At 39.3% G+C, this 18,150-nt stretch overlaps 1 protein-coding gene and 1 pseudogene across 2 annotated transcripts in view; one reads left to right on the forward strand and one right to left on the reverse strand.

Moving 5' to 3' along the window:
* Positions 1 to 18,150, reverse strand: part of PLCB1 (phospholipase C beta 1) — a 663,588-nt gene that overhangs the window by 18,528 nt on the left and 626,910 nt on the right. The window lies entirely within an intron of this gene.
* LOC118554688 (U2 spliceosomal RNA) lies at positions 12,761 to 12,902 on the forward strand (annotated as a pseudogene).

Genomic DNA, 18,150 nt, shown 5'->3' on the forward strand with positions numbered 1-18,150 from the left:
ATCCCCCCCATTCAAAGCCAACTCCCATTCTGTAAAAATAGAATTCGTGATGATCTCAGTAACCTGCTCTGCTGTATGTTGAGAGTAGAATCACAAATAACTCCACTGTATTTTTGGGGCATGTCTAAGATTTTAGAATGCTTTTACAAAATAATTGGAAATTGTCTTTTACTGAAAAGTGATGATAAGGAAGGGTTCCATGGCATAGGGTCTTACTAACATGCTGCCCGTTTAGTAACAAGATACAGGCTATTGGAAACAATAGGGACTCTCACCCAGCTGCAATTAGCCTGGTCTATTTCTCAGCCTTCACTGGGTTTTTCTATTTGCATCTGTCATGCTTAGAAGACACTGGCTTTTCACCCCCCACTATGTAATTCTTCAGCTTAGGATCTGTTTATTTGGTCAGCTGGCTGTTTTCCTGTTTGCCATTAAGTGCAGTCTAATTTAATCAGATTATTTCTGTAAAGAACCATATACTACAAGAAGGAACAAACAAATGAAAAATTGGAAGAAGAAAAACATCCCAGTTTACAAGAAAAAAAATCTCTTGGTAGAACTGATCTAGTAAATATTGCTAGTAAATTGTAATGAAATATAGAACAGTAAAAATAATGATGATTTAATTATAATTTACTGAGTTCCTATTATGTGGCAGGCACTGTTCTTAGGACCTTTTTTTTTAAGATTTTATTTATTTATTTATTTGAGAGAGAGAGAACATAAGCAGAGGGAATAGTAGAGGGAGAAGCAGACTCCCCGTGGAGCAGGGATCCTGATGTGAGGCTCCATCCCAGGACCCTGCGATCATGACCTGAGCTGAAAGCAGACCCTTAACCAACTGAGCCTCCCAGGTGCCACAGGACTTTTCATGTATTAACTAGTTTAATACATGTTCATTAATTTCAGAATCTCCAAATTCACATACCTATGGAGCCCAAGAATCAACATAAATCTGTGAATTACATTTGGTATAAGGCAGTAGAGAGGCACCAAGACCTGTGGCCAACTGGAATAGTATTTCATGTTTAAACACTCAAATTCAAAAATGTATATAGGTACCAAGAGTCAAGTAAAAGGCTCAATTTAGTTTGCAGGTCACCAGTTTGTGGCTCCTGATTAGCTGCACTATAAGGAGCAAGGGTATGACAGTGAAGGATGATCTACGCCCATCGGTAAGAAGCTAAGAAAGACCACACCAGGAGAATTCTATTCTCTCTACCACATAAACCCTAAAGGAATCAATAAAAAGCCTCAAGTCAATTGAAATAAAAGGCCGTTCAAAGGCTAATTATTTTTAGATGAAGTGTGTATTTCTTTTCAATCAAGTGGAATGCCACCAGCAGGGAAGAATTGAATTTACATTATGAATTCAATTCCTGTACTGAGTCACATTAGAAACAAATGTCTATAGTGCAGATGGTGCACATAGCCATCTCAGATAAGGGGGAGCTCCGGAAAAACATTCTCTGGGGGATGTCTTGGGCTGGGATCCTTTGAGATATTCCAGAAGTGGTCGCTGACACCTTATTCTCACAGAGGGTCCAGCCCCTGTGTGGGTCCTCCTTTGGACCAGAGTCTCCTCATAGGCACACACCTTTGTCTTAACTCCTTTTAAGACTTACCAAAAGCATCAGTAATTATCCACCTTGAGCCCTAGCTAAGAACGTTCTCTCTCGAATTAAAGCCTGTGCATTTAAAAAAAAAAGAGACAGGCTATGTCAAACGTCCTGGAATGAACTCAGCCATGTCCCTGGAGAACGCCCTTCTCCTGATCACCTAAAATTAGTTTTGGTTTTTTCTTTTTCTTTTTATAATATATTCAAGAGCGGTTAGCAGTCCTAGGGTTTTATCAGGATAATTGATTTTGATTCTTAGGGAGACAGTATTTCCTAATTATATAGTCACTCCTTCTAAATATAATATTTATGTCTTCTGGCTAAATCACTGTGGTTTTATGTTGGCTGTTTCCAACTTGATTTGAGAATAAATGAGACATTTGTTCTCCTGGCCTCAGGGGTTTTGAGAAGTCTGATTGTCATTCCTGAATTCTTCACCCAAGGTGAAGTTGGAAAACTATGATGGAATTTCTCAGAGAACAAACTGACCCAGGGCTGGGTAAAAAGGTAAATGAGTGTCTGGGGCTGGGCTGGAACGTGGTGACCACAGAGGGCGTTCCTCGGCTACAAAGAGCAGCCACCCAATCTTGCCACCTAGATTGCTGCCACATGCATGCCAGAGGTTGCTACATCTGATTTTTTCAAAAGAAGTTAGCAATCTGGATTTTCATGTTAAATCTTCTGGTTTGTCAGTGTTGGCACCTAAGTTAGAAATGTATAAAACACTGTACAGGTCTGGGGTGCTTGGCTGGCTCAGCTGGAGGAGCCTGTGACTCTTGATCTTGGGCTCATGGGTTCAAGCCCCATGTTGGGTGTAGAGATTGATTAAAAAAATAAATAAATAAACTTAAAAAAAAACCAACAACACTGTGCAGGTCAATTTACAACCTTTGAAATATCTGGGTAGTATATTCCATGAATCTGTCTTTGTACTTGATCTAAAAGTCTCCTGAGGCCTCTCCACTCTGGGATTGGCCTCCAACCTCTTTGCTGAATAAATGGAAACATAACTACATGGCCCTGGTGTCCTGAATCTTTGATAAGGCACCAATCACTGGGAAGGAGAGAACACTTCACTTAGCTCCTCTGGAAGGCAGTTGCTAAATAGTTTGGGATGTCTCCCTATTCTCCCATTTCCTCATTTGCCAACTTGTGGTGATGTGACTGTGCTAAATGCATAGGGTTTGGGATGGGAAATCTGATAAACCTAACTGCAAGGTGTTTTTATAGAAATGTCTTTTTTAAGTCTTCTAGTCTAGATCCTTCTGCTGATGGATCCCTTTTTTCCAAGAGGTCTGCAGAGGTGATTTGGAACACAAAGTGGTTACTCCACGGACTTTATCATTGGGGTCTTATACAAGGGGCAGTCAATTTAGAGTAATTCTAGGTATAGCAGATTTGAATTCCATTATCTTGGTCAACAGTGCAGAAAATGACTAGTTATCCCCCAATCCATTCCTCCTTCCATGGGGTCTGTTGTGCTTGCATGGCACTGCCTAGGCAGGGACAATGTTTCCAAGCCCTTCTCGCTATCTTTGCACCCAGGCGTTGACCGTTTGACCAGTTCTTGCCTCTAGAAGTCAAGGCAGGACTTTTTAGAGGCATGCGAGGGATCTCCACTGTTTCTTTCCCTTTTCCAGCAAGGTTCTAGAGGATGGTGGAGTCACATTATGAAAAGAACTTGGTGCTCTGAATTAGCATGTGGAAGCATGCTATCCACCAACCAGAAACACCCACACTGGACTTTGTTACATGGGAAAAAAAATAACATTTTATTGTATGAAGCAAGTGACATTTTGGTACTGTTTGTCACAGCAGCTAATGTGACGCTAACCAGTACATACTTGCATAAATAATTTATGTTGCATGATTTACATTAAGTTTAGGGGAATGCTGAACATACATGTAGATATTATAAGTGTTTCTCCTATTTATGATTCATCTTTCTTAGCCAATTTTTATACCATAAAGATGGCCTCTTAAAGGGGCTTATTTGATTATTATGAATTTAAAGTAGCATGAGAGAATAATCCTAACAATAAATCTTGAGTACTTTATAGCTATAAGAAAAAAAGAGCTAGTGCTATGAAACCCAGGGGCATTATTACTTTCCATCACTCTTGATCTATTTCTCTTCTACGAGGAAAATGCAGGCATGAAAAAAAAATCTCCCTTTTCTTCTTTTGTTATCACTGGATTAAAAGTGTCTATAGAACCTATAGTGTATGGCTATAATGAAGTTACTCTTGTAAAGGCAGCCCTGGGTGACTTCAATTAAGTGCTACTGCAAATCAATGACAAAATATGATTCCTTTTTCTTTGCTTAGACAACAAGGCAGAGCTAGTCAGCTAAATCTTACTTTCTGCTTCCACCTTCTCATCAATTAACAATCTCCTGGCATGCACAACCCTGAGGTTGCTTCCAAAAACTTGGGTGATTTCTTCAGATTATCCAATATAGAGTACTAAAAGCCCTTCTGACAGATCATCGGCATCCTTACTTAGACAGGAATAAATGTCTTCAGGGAAAGCTACTGGTGACAGAAAGTCTAGTAGGTTCTACCACATCTGTTCTGGTTCTTGGTTGGCCTTGCCAGCCAGAGAGCCCCCATAATCTCAGATCATGGTACACAACCCGATGCTTGCAGTATAGTTCTGGATGGCAAATGCCACTGAATCATGGCTCAATCTCAACCTTTACTCATTTTTTGGCCTTTACTCTCTCACACATTCAATAATTTATTCACTCATTTATCTAAAATGTAGTGAGTACCCTTCCATATACCTGGCACTGTGATTAATGCTAAGTGTAGAGATATGAATGAGACATAGCTCTAGTTTCAAGGAGTCCCCAGACCAGTGGGAGGATATGAAGCCTTAAACAATGATGTGATACGCTGAGATAAGTACCAAGATCAAGTTATAAGCAACATGCAATAATAGCACAAAAGCGTTTCCCTGTCCTTGGTGTCACAGAGTAGGAATTACCTAAGACTCTAAGTACCGGACATCATTAAACTCCAGTCCTTTTGCATACTTGTCCAAGTGACTGCCACCAAATTTTATCAAGGGCCGACCTGTGTCACTTTCCCCTTACTCTCTGTTGCACATACAATTACATTACAAAATAATTTAAAAAGGAAAAATATAAGAACTCTGAATTATGTTTTAAAGACAGAGCCATTTTATCTAATTGTATGCCAAGTAGAATAAAACATCTAAAATTTGAAAATATCCCATGATGCAGCAGAGATCAGTGACCTAGGAATAGTGGAAAACATGATTACATGCATAAGTTTTGATAGTGCTATCCAAAACCCCACTCAGAAACCTATCAACCTAATCCTTACCTATGAGTCCTAATTATGAATGACCATCTTTCAATACATGTCAATCAAAAAGATACGACAGGGCGCCTGGGTGGCTCAGTTGGTTAAGCGACTGCCTTTGGCTCAGGTCATGATCCTGGAGTCCCTGGATCGAGTCCCGCATCGGGCTCCCTGCTCGGCGGGGAGTCTGCTTCTCCCTCTGACCCTCTTCCCTCTCGTGCTCTCTGTCTCTCATTCTCTCTCTCAAATAAATAAATAAAAATCTTAAAAAGAAAAAAAAAAGATACGACAGAATTTTCAGCCATGGGTAGAATATTTCAGATTCCACTCCTAAGTTGTTTGACTTCTTCCGGGGTGGGAAAAACGTCCTCTGCTTAGCTCTTCCAGTTAGAATTAGATTGAAAATATATTTCAACATTTTTTATCTGAAGAATATAACATACTTCTTTTGGTAATAATGATAAACACAGAAATGATTAGGGCAGGGAGAAGCAAAGTGTGTGAGGTTACACAGGACATCAGCATCACCTGGGATCTTGTTAGAAATGCAAGTTCTCAGGCCCACACCAAATGTACTGAATTTAGGAACTTTGGGTGTGAGGACTCAGGCATCTGTGGGTATCATTCATGGCTGCTTCTGATGAATCCTAAAGTTTGAGAACCACTGATTTAGAACATAAATAAGTTGCAGGCGATTCCTATATACACATATTATTGATAATCATTCATATATTTAATTATTAAGTTTTGCCAAGACAGTAGTGTCAGATTTAGAAAATATTTTGTAAACAAATTTAGAAAATATTTTGTAAACACACTTGACTATTGTCAAGGTACTTATATCAGATACAAGGTATTGGGTTCAATGCCATCAAAAGTTGAATTATTAAGGCTATAACAATATAATCTTGGGGGGCTTTTCACTCAATTCTGGAGGCTAACTATAACAGTGAATATCATTGCCCAACATAGAACTCTGCAGAACAACCACTGCAATGCAGACTGCCCTATTTCCAACTGCCTGTTTTCTCTAGTGGAGAGCATAGCTGGCTAGAAGTGCCACCCAGGAGGTGGCATATGTATACCCCAAGGGCCCTAACCCTTGGATGGAATAACTCTAAAGTGCATGTTCTAAATACTCCTCCAGAGTTCCCTACTAGGACTGAGCACCAGTTGCCCACAGTCGTAACTTACTTGATAACAAACACACATTTTTATTGGCTGCCTTCGCTTTCCTACTTCACTTCCCTACCCCCTACTAGTTTCCTGGGATCACTTCTCAGGCACTCATTTTTATTTGATATTTATTTATTTGTTTACTTAGTTATTTAAATTCCAGTATAGTTAACATACAGTGTTATATTAATTTCAGATGTACCAGACCTTGAGGCAAGGGTGTGTGTTCAAGGAATGTTTCTGAGAAGTGATCCCAAATGAGATCTATTCCTCACTTCTCAGAAACACTCCTTGTACTCACATCCCTGTCCCAGGGTCTGCTTCTGGGGGAACCCAAACTAAGACATTAACTTAATTTGAGTTTATTAGCTGACATATTTTAGGTGTGTGCAAATTGCAGGGATTTTGAGATGGATGTGTCCCACTGTCTGATGCATGTTGGTATTATTTGACTTGCTTATAAACAGGAGTTCAAACTGCTGTGAAATTATTTCTGTGAGAAGAGAAATTGATGTACCAGAGAAAAGAAAGGCTGAAATGTGCCCAGCATAGTGATGATGCACATTTATTTCCCTCTTCATCCAGCAGCATATGGAACAGTGGGATAAACCCAAATGCCAATTGGTTCTGCTGTTTTTGTTATATAACATTTCAAGCGAAAGAAAGGCTATCAAGAAAAACTATGCTGAACACTGAGATGAATAAATAATGTGTGGTATAGTGAGCATATTCAAAAAGAGTTTATCCCATCAGAAGACCCAATGTATTCCAAATCTGTTACTGCACTGGATTTAATAACAAAAATATAACCATATCCTTAAGAAAATTGCTTTTGCATAATAATTGAATAATAACACCAGAGATATAATTAATGTATGTTTAAAGGAAAAGGCTTTTGCTTTAAAATAAATTTTTAATATCTAACGGTCAAAATGCATTTTCAATGCTTTTCAAATAACTAAAAAGTTAATTGGCATTTCTTCTCTTTAGCCTGTCTTTTAATCAAATGCTCTGTCTCAAAGAAAATGGCCCATCTCAACAATTAATGACTTTCCATCATTTATGTCTCAAACAAACAGAGTAAGTACATGATTCTTTACTAACAGTTCCTGTGCCTTGATCAAATGTCATTAATACAAATACACAAATTAAACTTGTTTGCTTTATGCAAGTATGTTTCATTTCATACTTGTGAGCCAAATGCAATCAATATTTTCAAGTAGAAATGTCACTGATTGAGACATGAAACCTGATTTAAAATATAGTCTTTTGGATTAAAATTTAGCAGAAAAATAACTGGCAATTTGGCTTTCTTTCCCCTTTACTCATCCACAAAGTTTTGTTCACCTTCTTCTCTTACTCCCCTAAAATATTTATTTTTATGTCTAATATTTATTTAATAAATCAGTAACCAACTTGAGAACCATATAACAGAATACAATTAGAGATTTGTCTGTCAAGTCAAACATGGACACCATGATGGTATGGACTCTTTCAAGAAAGTTAGGTCTACTATGAGGTCAAAATAATGTGTTGAAAGTCAAGCAACTGATTGGAATTATTTAGTTTCTAATTGAATTTGGAAACTCATTGATGATTATCCTATCAGCATATGAACTCTTCTTGTGAGTTCTCTTAAGACATCAGGAAAATCATGTTCAAGAAACAAATGTGAACACACTGATAATATACCAATTTCTTGAAGAGAATAAGCCTTAAGATGCTTTTCCTGATTCACCCAGCATGGGTCCCTGTGGAGGTATGTGGATTACTTCAACTAATCACTGAATTGAGGAATGAATAGTTATTGAGCACCCACTAATGTATATAATTGGCTCTAGGGAGTTGCTTGGGGAATCTTGAATCGTATATAAGTTGTTTCTAAAGGGTTAGAAACTTAAAAAATATATAATTGGTGAGCCAAGGCAAAATCCTATAATGACATGAGCTAGTCATGCAAGATGAATTGCCAAATCAGTGAGTATTATTGATTTGGGAATTGTGAATCACCGTAGAGAGACTTGACTCTGAGTTATTCCATGAAATCAAAGTCTACAGTTACCACACATAAAACAAACCAATAGCCAATGCTTTAAGCACAGGGTTTTCTTCTCCTAGGCCTTTAGTAACTGTTCTGTAATGACTATGACTATGAATATTTATTGAACATTTACTATATGCTGGGTACTAGGTTAAGTGACTGGCATGGATTATCTCTGCGAATTGCCTCTTTGAAGTCTCCCATTATTCTAGGCAGTAAATACTATTATTATTTAATGGCTAAGTGACACAGCTAGTCACACAACTGGTAAATAATGAAGTCGGAATTCAAACTCAGTTATTCTTTTTTTTCTTTTTTTAATATATTTTATTCATTTATTTGATAGAGAGAGACACAGCGAGAGAGGGAACACAAGCAGGGGGAGTGGGAGAGGGAGAAGCAGGCTTCCCGCCGAGCAGGGAGCCTGATGTGGGACTCCATCCCAGGACCCTGGGATCATGACCTGAGCCGAAGGCAGACGCTTAATGACTGAGCCACCCAGGCGCCCCTAAACTCAGTTATTTTTAAATGACAGTCTCCAATTACGTATAATGACCTCCTCTCCTACCAAACACTAGCAAGAAGCTTACATATTTGTATTCCCTCAATGACTTGCTAGAATAAAAAGTTGGTGGGAGCTTTTTTGTAGAATAAAGGAGGAACAAAGGGAAAATTGATATATATATTATCACGGTAGGTAGACTGGAGAACAGGATATTATGGGTTTTTTTTTCTTTCCTCTCCTATTCCCATTGTGTTATCCAGGTCTTATCACATTCAAGTAGATATTTATTCAGTTGAATAATCCATAACCTTTGCAGGAAAATATTTTATTTGGTCTAATAGACATCAACTTGAGCCTATACTGGAAAAAAGACCTCAACAAGAAACAAGAAAGGTTTTTGACTTGACCGAAGACTGAGGTAAAAAATTCAAAATGTTTTCAAAAGATAGCTAGAAGGCCATCTCTAGAAGAAAAAGTTCTGCAACTCAGCTGTGTGGGATAAAATCACTTTATAAAGCCTCGATCCTCATAGTGTGGTTCTAGGACCAGCGGTATTGCCTCCATTCACCACAGAATTTGCATTTTTAACAAGATCTCCAGGTAATTCACATGTATATTAAAGTTTGAGAATCATGGGCTTAGAGATATTTGTTATGATTTTCATAATGTGGAAAGAAAGCTGAACAAGTACAGGCTGGGTTATTTTGAAATATTTTCTATTTGTCAGCAGATGATATTGACCAAAAAAGTTCCAGATTTGGTGCTTCTTTAAGATGAATTAAAGCTATTGAGCCAGTCAAGAATGAGCTCACTTTTCTTAACTGCTGGCCTCAGAAGTGCATGAGCCAGTTAGGAATAGGGAGGGGCATCTTACCAGAAACAGGCTGTGTTTTGGAGTTACAGTAATCAAGAGATTGGTTCAGACACAAGGATAGACAAGTTCACCAATGGAATAGAATAGGTAGCCCAGAAATTAACCCATGGGTGTATGGAACTTTGATATATGAACATGGTGGCATGGCAGACCGATGGGAAAAAAAGAAATTATTTAAGAGATGCAGTTGTATTTTTATTTTTTTTTTTAAGATTTTGTTTATTTATTTGACAGAGAGAGAGAAAGCACAAGTAGACAGAGTGGCAGGCAGAGGGAGAAGGAGAAGAAGGCTCCCCGCTGAGCAGGGAGCTGGATGCGGGGCTCGATCCCAGGACCCTAGGATCATGATCTGAGCCGAAGGCAGCCGCTTAACCGACTGAGCCACCCAGGCGCCCCAATAGGTGAAGTTTTAAAAAGATGGCCATCTATTTAAATAAATATGAAATTTGATCCTCACCACACACTATGTACAAAGATAAAATTCCAACAAAGATTTAAAAGCCAAAACTAAAACTTTAAAACTTTTAGAATAAGTATAAATAAATATATTTCAGACCTTGGGGTATTTAAGTGTTGCTGAACCAAGCCTCAATAACTAACATTAAAGCAAAAATTAAATGCTTTAAATTAAGAAATTTGTTAATCCAATGACACCTTGAATAAAGTGAGAAACAAGTTGTGAACTGACAAAGATGTTCACAACACACACATCTGACAAAAGCATAGGATTGAGAATATATAAAAATTGCTATAAAGCAATGAGAAAAATAACCTAGCTTAAAAAATAAGCAAAAAATACAAATAGGTATTTTACTTAAGAAACACATATGGCTAAAACCAAAGCAACAACAAACAAAAAGAAACGATCATTTTCTTCATTCTCTTCATCAGAGAAAGGCAAAAAAGGCTTCAATGCTATACCATCTTATACTTATTTATGGGAAATAGTAAGAAGACTGACTTGAATATCAACCGTTGACAAGTGTCTGAATCAACAGGGTCTCTCATATACTACCGAGGGAAGTGTAAAATGGTGCAATTACTTTGGAAGACTATTTCGTATCATTTTGTAAATTCATATTCCCTATGACATAGCAATTTCACACTTTGGTATACAGCCAAGAAAAACTCTTGAACAGAGTTTGCATACTAGGGGATATGTGCAGGAATGTTCATAGCAGATCTGCTTATAACAGTGATAACCTGGAAATCCCTAAAATGCCCATCAACAGGAGAGTGGATACACAAACTGTAATATATTCATGGAATAGAGTGTTAGAAGTCAAAGCAAACTGGGATCACACCTAGCAATGTAGATAAATCGTATAGACATATAGTTAATTTTATTTTATTATTATTATTTTTTAAAGATTTTATTTATTTATTTGACAGCAACGCAGTGAGAGAGGGAACACAAGCAGGGGGAGTGGGAGAGGGAGAAGCAGGCTTCCAGCGGAGCAGGGAGCCCGATGAGGGGCTCGATCCCAGGACCCTGGGATCATGACCTGAGCCAAAGGCAGATGCTTAACGAATGAGCCACCCAGGCGCCCCTTAATTTAATTTAAAAATATGTATTAGTATCTACATAAAGAAAAGTGCATATATCATAATTGTAGTAGGTCAATTTTTAAAAAGACTGCATTTCCTCACTCCTCACTTGCGCCCTTTTTTTTGTGTGAATATAATATGGCAAAAGTGACACTGTCCCATTTCTTAAAATGCCTCCTGTGCTTCCACTCTTGCTTTTTGAACCCTACTACCAACATGTGAACAAGCCTGAGCTCACCTACTGGCAGACGAGAGACCATTTGGAGAGATCCTGTTGTTCTAACTGAGGCCATCTTAGATCGGCCTAAAGCCAGCTGACCCCCGAACTTGAAAGACAGTCTGGCCAAGATCAGCAAAGCAGTGTACCTGGCTTTTAGCTAACACATGTTTGAGTCCAATCAAGAGCAGAAGAATTCTCACCAACTTATGACTAATATTGAATACTTACTGTTTTAGGTTACTGAGTTTTGGAAATGGTATCAACAATAACTGGTACAATAAATGTATAGATTTATGGGTAGTTGTTTTTTTTTTTTTTCCCACGAAGTGACCACATCCATTTAACCAGCACCCAGATCAGGAAAAAGAATATTACCAACACTCCAGAAGTTCCCTTCTCACCACCTTCCAATCACTAGCCACCCTGTCCCCCACCCTATCTTAGTAGGATAGATAGCTATTCTTTTAACTTCATATACATGTAATAAACCACATATACTTTTTTTGTATCTGGCTTCTTTCATGTAATATTTTGTTTGTGGAAATCATCCATTATTCTGTATGCCATTGTGTCCATTTTCATTGCTGTATAGTATTAAATTGTGTGAATATGTTACATTGTATTTATTGATGTAATGCTTGATGGACATTTGGCCAGTTCCAGTTTGGGGCTATTATAAAGAGTGCAGCTATGACCATTCTAGTACATATCTTTTGGCGAATATATGTGCACTTTCTGTTGGTCTATCAATATATTTTTAAGTGAAAAACAGGTCTCAAAAGATTATATATGGTATAATACTTGATCATGATAAATTTACATATATTCTCATAGTTCAGTAGATACTTTTAACTTCATTTGATGCTATTTTATGAAGTTAAAAACAACTAAAACCAAAAAATAAAATACCACAGGAATGTCAATAAAATGTCAGGAATACACATGCATATGATGTATATACATGTATATATATATGTATGTGCATATATATATGTATAATGGATGTGGATTCATATACCTATGCAAATATAAAAGTACAAGAATTATACATACAAGATTGAGATTTACCTTGGAGGATAAGAGGGTGGGGAGAGAGAGGCAGGGATACCAGAGCAGGGAGAAGCCAGTGTTCTTGTTTTTGGGTTGTATAATTATTTCACTGGTATTAATTATATTATAAATATATGACCAATATCATCTTGTGTGGACCCATTTGAGGGGTGTATCCTGGACTAAGGATTATTATTTATTCAATTCCGTTCACCTGATGTCTACTTAAACTAAACACGTCTAGGGCTACCAAAATAAAGTATGTGGTTAGCACCGAGGGGTCCCAAAAAGTCACCAATCCATGTGGTAATTTTATATTTGAAAAGACTGAAGACCATAAAGTGTAAGTGGCTTGGCCAAAGTCATTCATATATTTTCATGACATGAATACAGTGTGAATCGCTTCTCGGCCTTTTGGCTAAGATCGAGTGTAGTATGAATCCAGTGTGAAAAAAGTACATTTTAAAAGTAAGGGATTTTCTCCTCTATTCTTTATGCTTGGTATGAATTCTGTTTCCTTACAAACGCCGAGTTCTGACGTTGGAAACATTGCCATCATAATCTCCAATCATACATTACTCACTTGCTTCTTAAAATAAGATGTTCTTGCTTTCCCCCATTTGAAGAAGTATTCTTTCTTTGGTGAGGTTCTGAACCTTCCTATTAAACTTGCTAGAATGCAGAATGGAGAAATTAGAAAGGTGGGTTGTTTTGTCTTGTCCTGTTTTGCAGGAAATGTCATTAATTACAACACATTTCTTGTATTTCTTAGAAGTTGGAGGGAGTCCTGAGTCAGGAAGAGCTGGTGATTTGGAATGTTCTGTTACAGCTGGGTGAACTTGACCTTTATAGACTTCCCTCCCAAGTCTAAATCAAGAGAGGGATTTGGCCACAGAATTACAATAGAAATACTAGCATCGTTTCCCCATTTCTTATTGCTTACCTAAGAGCACAACTTGAAATATATTCTGGCCTTCATTTCTCTTATGAGCAATACTCTAGAATTGATGGCGGTGGGGAGGACTTGAACCTCACCTCACCCGCATTTCTGAGATGTCTGAATCTTCCTCCCTTCCAAATCACATGCTCAAGAATGTCAGGAGGGTAAGATTTCCAGATCAATTCTATATTTTGGTCACATCTCCTTATTAATCAGATGTTTTTGCTACTTTCACAACAAAAAGAAATTCCAAAGTCACTGTGCACACATCATTAAAATTTCCCCTTTCCCTATTATGTTATTTAAACTTCTCCTACATATCAATTAGTTTGAAAAAATAAGTCTTTAGGCTATCCATTAATTGCTGCGCTGTAGACATGATCTGTATTTAAAATTATGAAAGGAAAATTAAGCTGCAGCGGGAAGGAGCCTTGGCTAACACTGAAGGCTTCTTAGCCCTTCAGAGAAGCAAAAGGAGATAATGGGGACAGGGAATACACAGGAGGCTCCTCTCTAAGTTTGTCATTCGCCAGCGTGGGATGTGAAAACAGACTGCTCCAGCTGTAGGCTCTTCTTCCTTGCTTTTCAGTTTTCATTTTGAATTCTTACTGTATTTGGTCATGCCCAGGCAGAAGAAAACGGTTGTCAGCCAAATGTCCTTTTCTAGTAGAAATTTATTATAAATAGTCTGAAGGCAACTGGCTTCATAATGAATTTCCCTACCCTGCCTCCCCCTTTCCTGCCCCCCCCAACAAAAGCAACACATCTCAGTCTGTAATCTTGGGTAAGTCTGTGGGAGGTGAGAGGGGGTGGATGGAGGGAGGGGGGGAGAGATGAGAGGTGTCACAGCTTACCCACCAGTGTCTTGACTTCAGTCAACGCTGTGGTTTTAGTGGAAGAAATATTACTTGTAAGGCAGAAGAGGTGGCAGGATTCCCTGTTGCTTGCCCAGAACCCCTGGGTTTTGAGGGTTCATAAGCTTCCCTCCCTCCCTAATCAAGGCTCTAGGCTGTGCTGAAAAACATCCTTTGCGATCTGTCTGACCCAGTCCTGCCTTGCTAAGTGGTGGTTTCAACAAGTGAGGACCCTGGAACTGATTTTTAAGAACTGGAAGGAGAAAGGAAAGACGGAAAGAAAGAAAGTGACTCATGGGTGACATTTTTCATACCCTCCCTACCCAGAACAGTTTAAGTTTATGGATGTTTATTTTGCCTTCCTGTGCTCTTCCCCTTTTCTGTCTGGCTTCTTGTTTTTGCCTAGCCGTGATTAATCATTTTGACTCCAGGTCTGGCAAAGCCAAGCATCACGGAGTCGTTCTTGCCCTCTAGTGGTGAAATGCTAGAAAGTACTAGAAATGCTTTGTGGTAAGTCAACGTTTAGAGCTTTGGGGAAGCATTTTCTTTGCAGAAGACTTTGGCCATAGCCCACTCAACCATATAAAATGTTTCAGTGTAGGAGACTGCTGAAGGGGCAGAAAACATCCCATTCTGGGTGTCATCATTTAGGAAATTCATATAGAAGAGAATCTTTCTAGGGAAATGCTTTGTTTTCCTTGATTGTATTGAATTTTTATTTCAGAGGCAGTTATTCTTAAGTCTTTACATTTCTCTCCACAGTACAAGTGTTCATAACATCACTACTTATTATAGTCATACGCTGGAAACAATCCAAGTGTCTATCAACCATGGAATGGATAAATAAATTGTAATGTATTCAAATACTGTATAACAATGAAAAAAAAAAAAAAAGCCCAACTATGGCTATATACAACAACAACAAAAATGAAGCCAGATGCAGAAGACTACAGACTGTATGATTCTGTTAATATAAAGTTCTGAAACTTCTAGAAAAACTAATCTCAATATTGACTGAAGTTAGAATGGTGGTTACTTCAGGATGAAGGTGATACTGATTGGACTGGAGCATGAGGGAAGCTTCTGGGATGTTGATAATATTCTGTATCTTGATGTACGTGATAACTTTATAACATTTTAAAAAATTGTCAAACTATGCAGTTACGACTTGGGCATTTAATTTTTTCCTCTCAGGTGTTCACCTATGGACTAATATTCTATTTCACTGCTTACTATTCCTTTGATAAATGCTCTTTTTTCCCCTAGATAAGCCACTTCTAAGAAACTTCAACATGTATATGTGTTTTTGTGTTGTCTTTAAACTCACACAGTTGTTAGAGGTTGTTTTTTTTAAAAGACTTACTTATTTTTGAGAGAGAGAGAACATGGGGGAGGGGCAGAGGGAGGAGAGAGGAGCTCAAGCAGACTTCCCCATGAGCGTGAAGCCTGACACAGGGCTCAATCTCATGACCCTGAGATCATGACCTGAGCCAAAATCAAGAGTTGGACGCTTAACTGAGCCACCCAGGCGCCCCTGTGACAGGTTGGTATTAAGGATACTTCCACTCAGCAGCTGCGTGATGCTCACCTTACCTCCAAGGCCCTTGTCCCCCCATTGGTCATAAGGACTGTTGCACTATAAAGACAGTGTAACTTCTGCCCACCATCCAGGAGCGGTGAGAAAATCAGAGCCCACCTCCAGACACTGGGGGCATCCAAGGATGTGATTGTGCTGTTGTACTAAGTTCCCATTGCCTATAGGACCTAGCACTGGGGAGGTAGAAATGGCAGGTGAACAGTATAAGAAAACTATAAACATTACAAGGGAAGAAAGAGCAGGGGAAATCAGAGAGCAAACAATGCTTTTGGAGGTTTGTGGTGACTTCTGGCATGTTCCAATCTTAGTCTGTAGAAGTGACCCTGCCCACACTTAACCATCAATCCCAGAACACAGGTAGGTGATTCTTTCCTCAGTTTGCTTTTTGTTTAGGACTGACCCTCTGCTCATATGACTTCTGAAGATAAGGAAGAGGTGAGTAGAGTGGGTTTCCTGAACACCCAGGCCCATCCTGAGAACACTGGGAACACCAGGATACAGTCAGCTGGGTCCTGCACATTGAGGATTCCCTCGACTTCTTGGGATGGGCCCCGACATCGGTTCCAGAACAAGGGGAATAAGGTAGTTGAACAGCATGGGCAGTGTGGCTGTTCTCCCTTCCAGGGGCAGAGCCCAAGCCTGACAATAGACTCTTGCCTGGTGAGAGGGGGTTGGGTTTCCGTGGCTCAGTCCTGGAGGATAGCTTCGTTGTTCATGAAGAAAAATACCTGTAATGGGGCAATTTTCTCAAGTTCTTCAATTGGGGGTTAGAAAAACATTCAACCTGTCTTTTGCAAGATGTAACAAGAAGACATTCACTAATGTTGGTAGCTACAGCTTAGGAGTGACACATAGTAAGCTCAGACGTGGCTGAAATGCCAGAAAAATTAAGAGGCAAAGAAGAACTACAAAATAAAGAAAAAGGGAAATGGGATGGAAGCATGGGGCTGATGGGAGCAGGTGCAGCGACCATGGCAGACATCACTAATCAATCATGGCAGTCTTTCAGGAGGAGCCTAGATAGCCACGGAATCCTGATCAAAGTCCCAGACATCTACCACCATACATTGGAACTGGCATGCATGAAGCAAACCATGCCATCGGGGTAAGGCACTTAGGGACTGCAGGTCGGGTGGGCATTCAGGGTTATTTTGCAATCTGGTATAAATCCCCAAGCAATAATCATCTCCTAGGTATGACCTGTGGAGGCAGGGCTTATACAAGCATATACACATAAATTACAAGGGACCTTGAACAACAGGATGTTAGTAGTTATTAATGCTAATGCCTATAGGAGGAAGCAGTGTTGGTGGTGGTACGTGGCTGTGGTGGTGACTGGGGCTAAAGGGAGTGCATACGACCATCTAAAGGGGGAGCTCATTCCCCAGCTCCAGAGAAGTACTGCCAAGTGGGAACTTGGACGCAAAATGACTAGGTCTTCCAATATTCAAAAGAAGCCAGGAAACATCTTAAAATGGGAAATTTCCCAATTTTTAAAAGTTGAGATCCAATTCAAAAAGAAAATAAAAGAATAACAAAGGGGCGCCTGGGTGGCTCAGTCGGTTAAACGTCTAACTCTCGATTTCAGCTCGGGGTCATGATCTCAGGGTCGTGAGTTCAAGCCCCACACTGGGCTCCACACTGGGCATGGAGCCTACCTACTTTAAAAAAAAAAAAAGGAAAAGAAAGAATAATAAAGATTAAAAACCCCACTATAACAATGTGTGAGTCAAATACATTGTGTCTGCTGGTTATTTCAGCCTGGCTGCCAGTTTGTAAAGCTCTGGTTTATAGAATTTGGTTGGAATAGAACTGCCAGAGACAGGGCTCCTGGAGCAGGCTGGGGAATTCTTATTCCCAACTTCTTCAGATATTTAGGATGAGAATCAGCGATTAACTGCTCTGAATAATTTAGCCTTTTATCTTTTCCTGACCGGGTAAGGGGAGTCCAGTCTGGTTTCTTAGGAATATTGACCCCTGGGAGTTCCTGTATATCCATGATTCATGAGCACTACTGGTACAATGACAGCCCCTTAAACACTGAGCACATTTCCCGGCTTTGTAAGAGGAAGTAGGAAATGCGCCCATGGGTATTTTTCAGTGGTTTGTTTTGCCCTGAGGCCGCAGGGCCTGCTAAGGCTGTGACAAACATTAAAGGCATAGCCCTTCTCCTTTGCACTCAAGAAAAGAAGGCTCCGCTGGGAGTTTCAGTGGAAAGCTGCGGGACATTTACACACGTGTTTTAAAGAGACCATGTAGGCTAGTGGTTTCAAGAATATGAGTCTAGGGCCGGGTGCCCTGCTTCACTTCTCAACTCTGGCTGGTGGAGAGTTGCATGAGCTTGGGCTCCTAGCCAGTTGTCCTATCTCGGTTTCCTTGCATAACATCAAGATGGTA

The sequence above is a fragment of the Halichoerus grypus genome, chromosome 10 (genome assembly GCF_964656455.1).
Source record: "Halichoerus grypus chromosome 10, mHalGry1.hap1.1, whole genome shotgun sequence".
Taxonomy (NCBI): Eukaryota; Metazoa; Chordata; class Mammalia; order Carnivora; family Phocidae; genus Halichoerus; species Halichoerus grypus.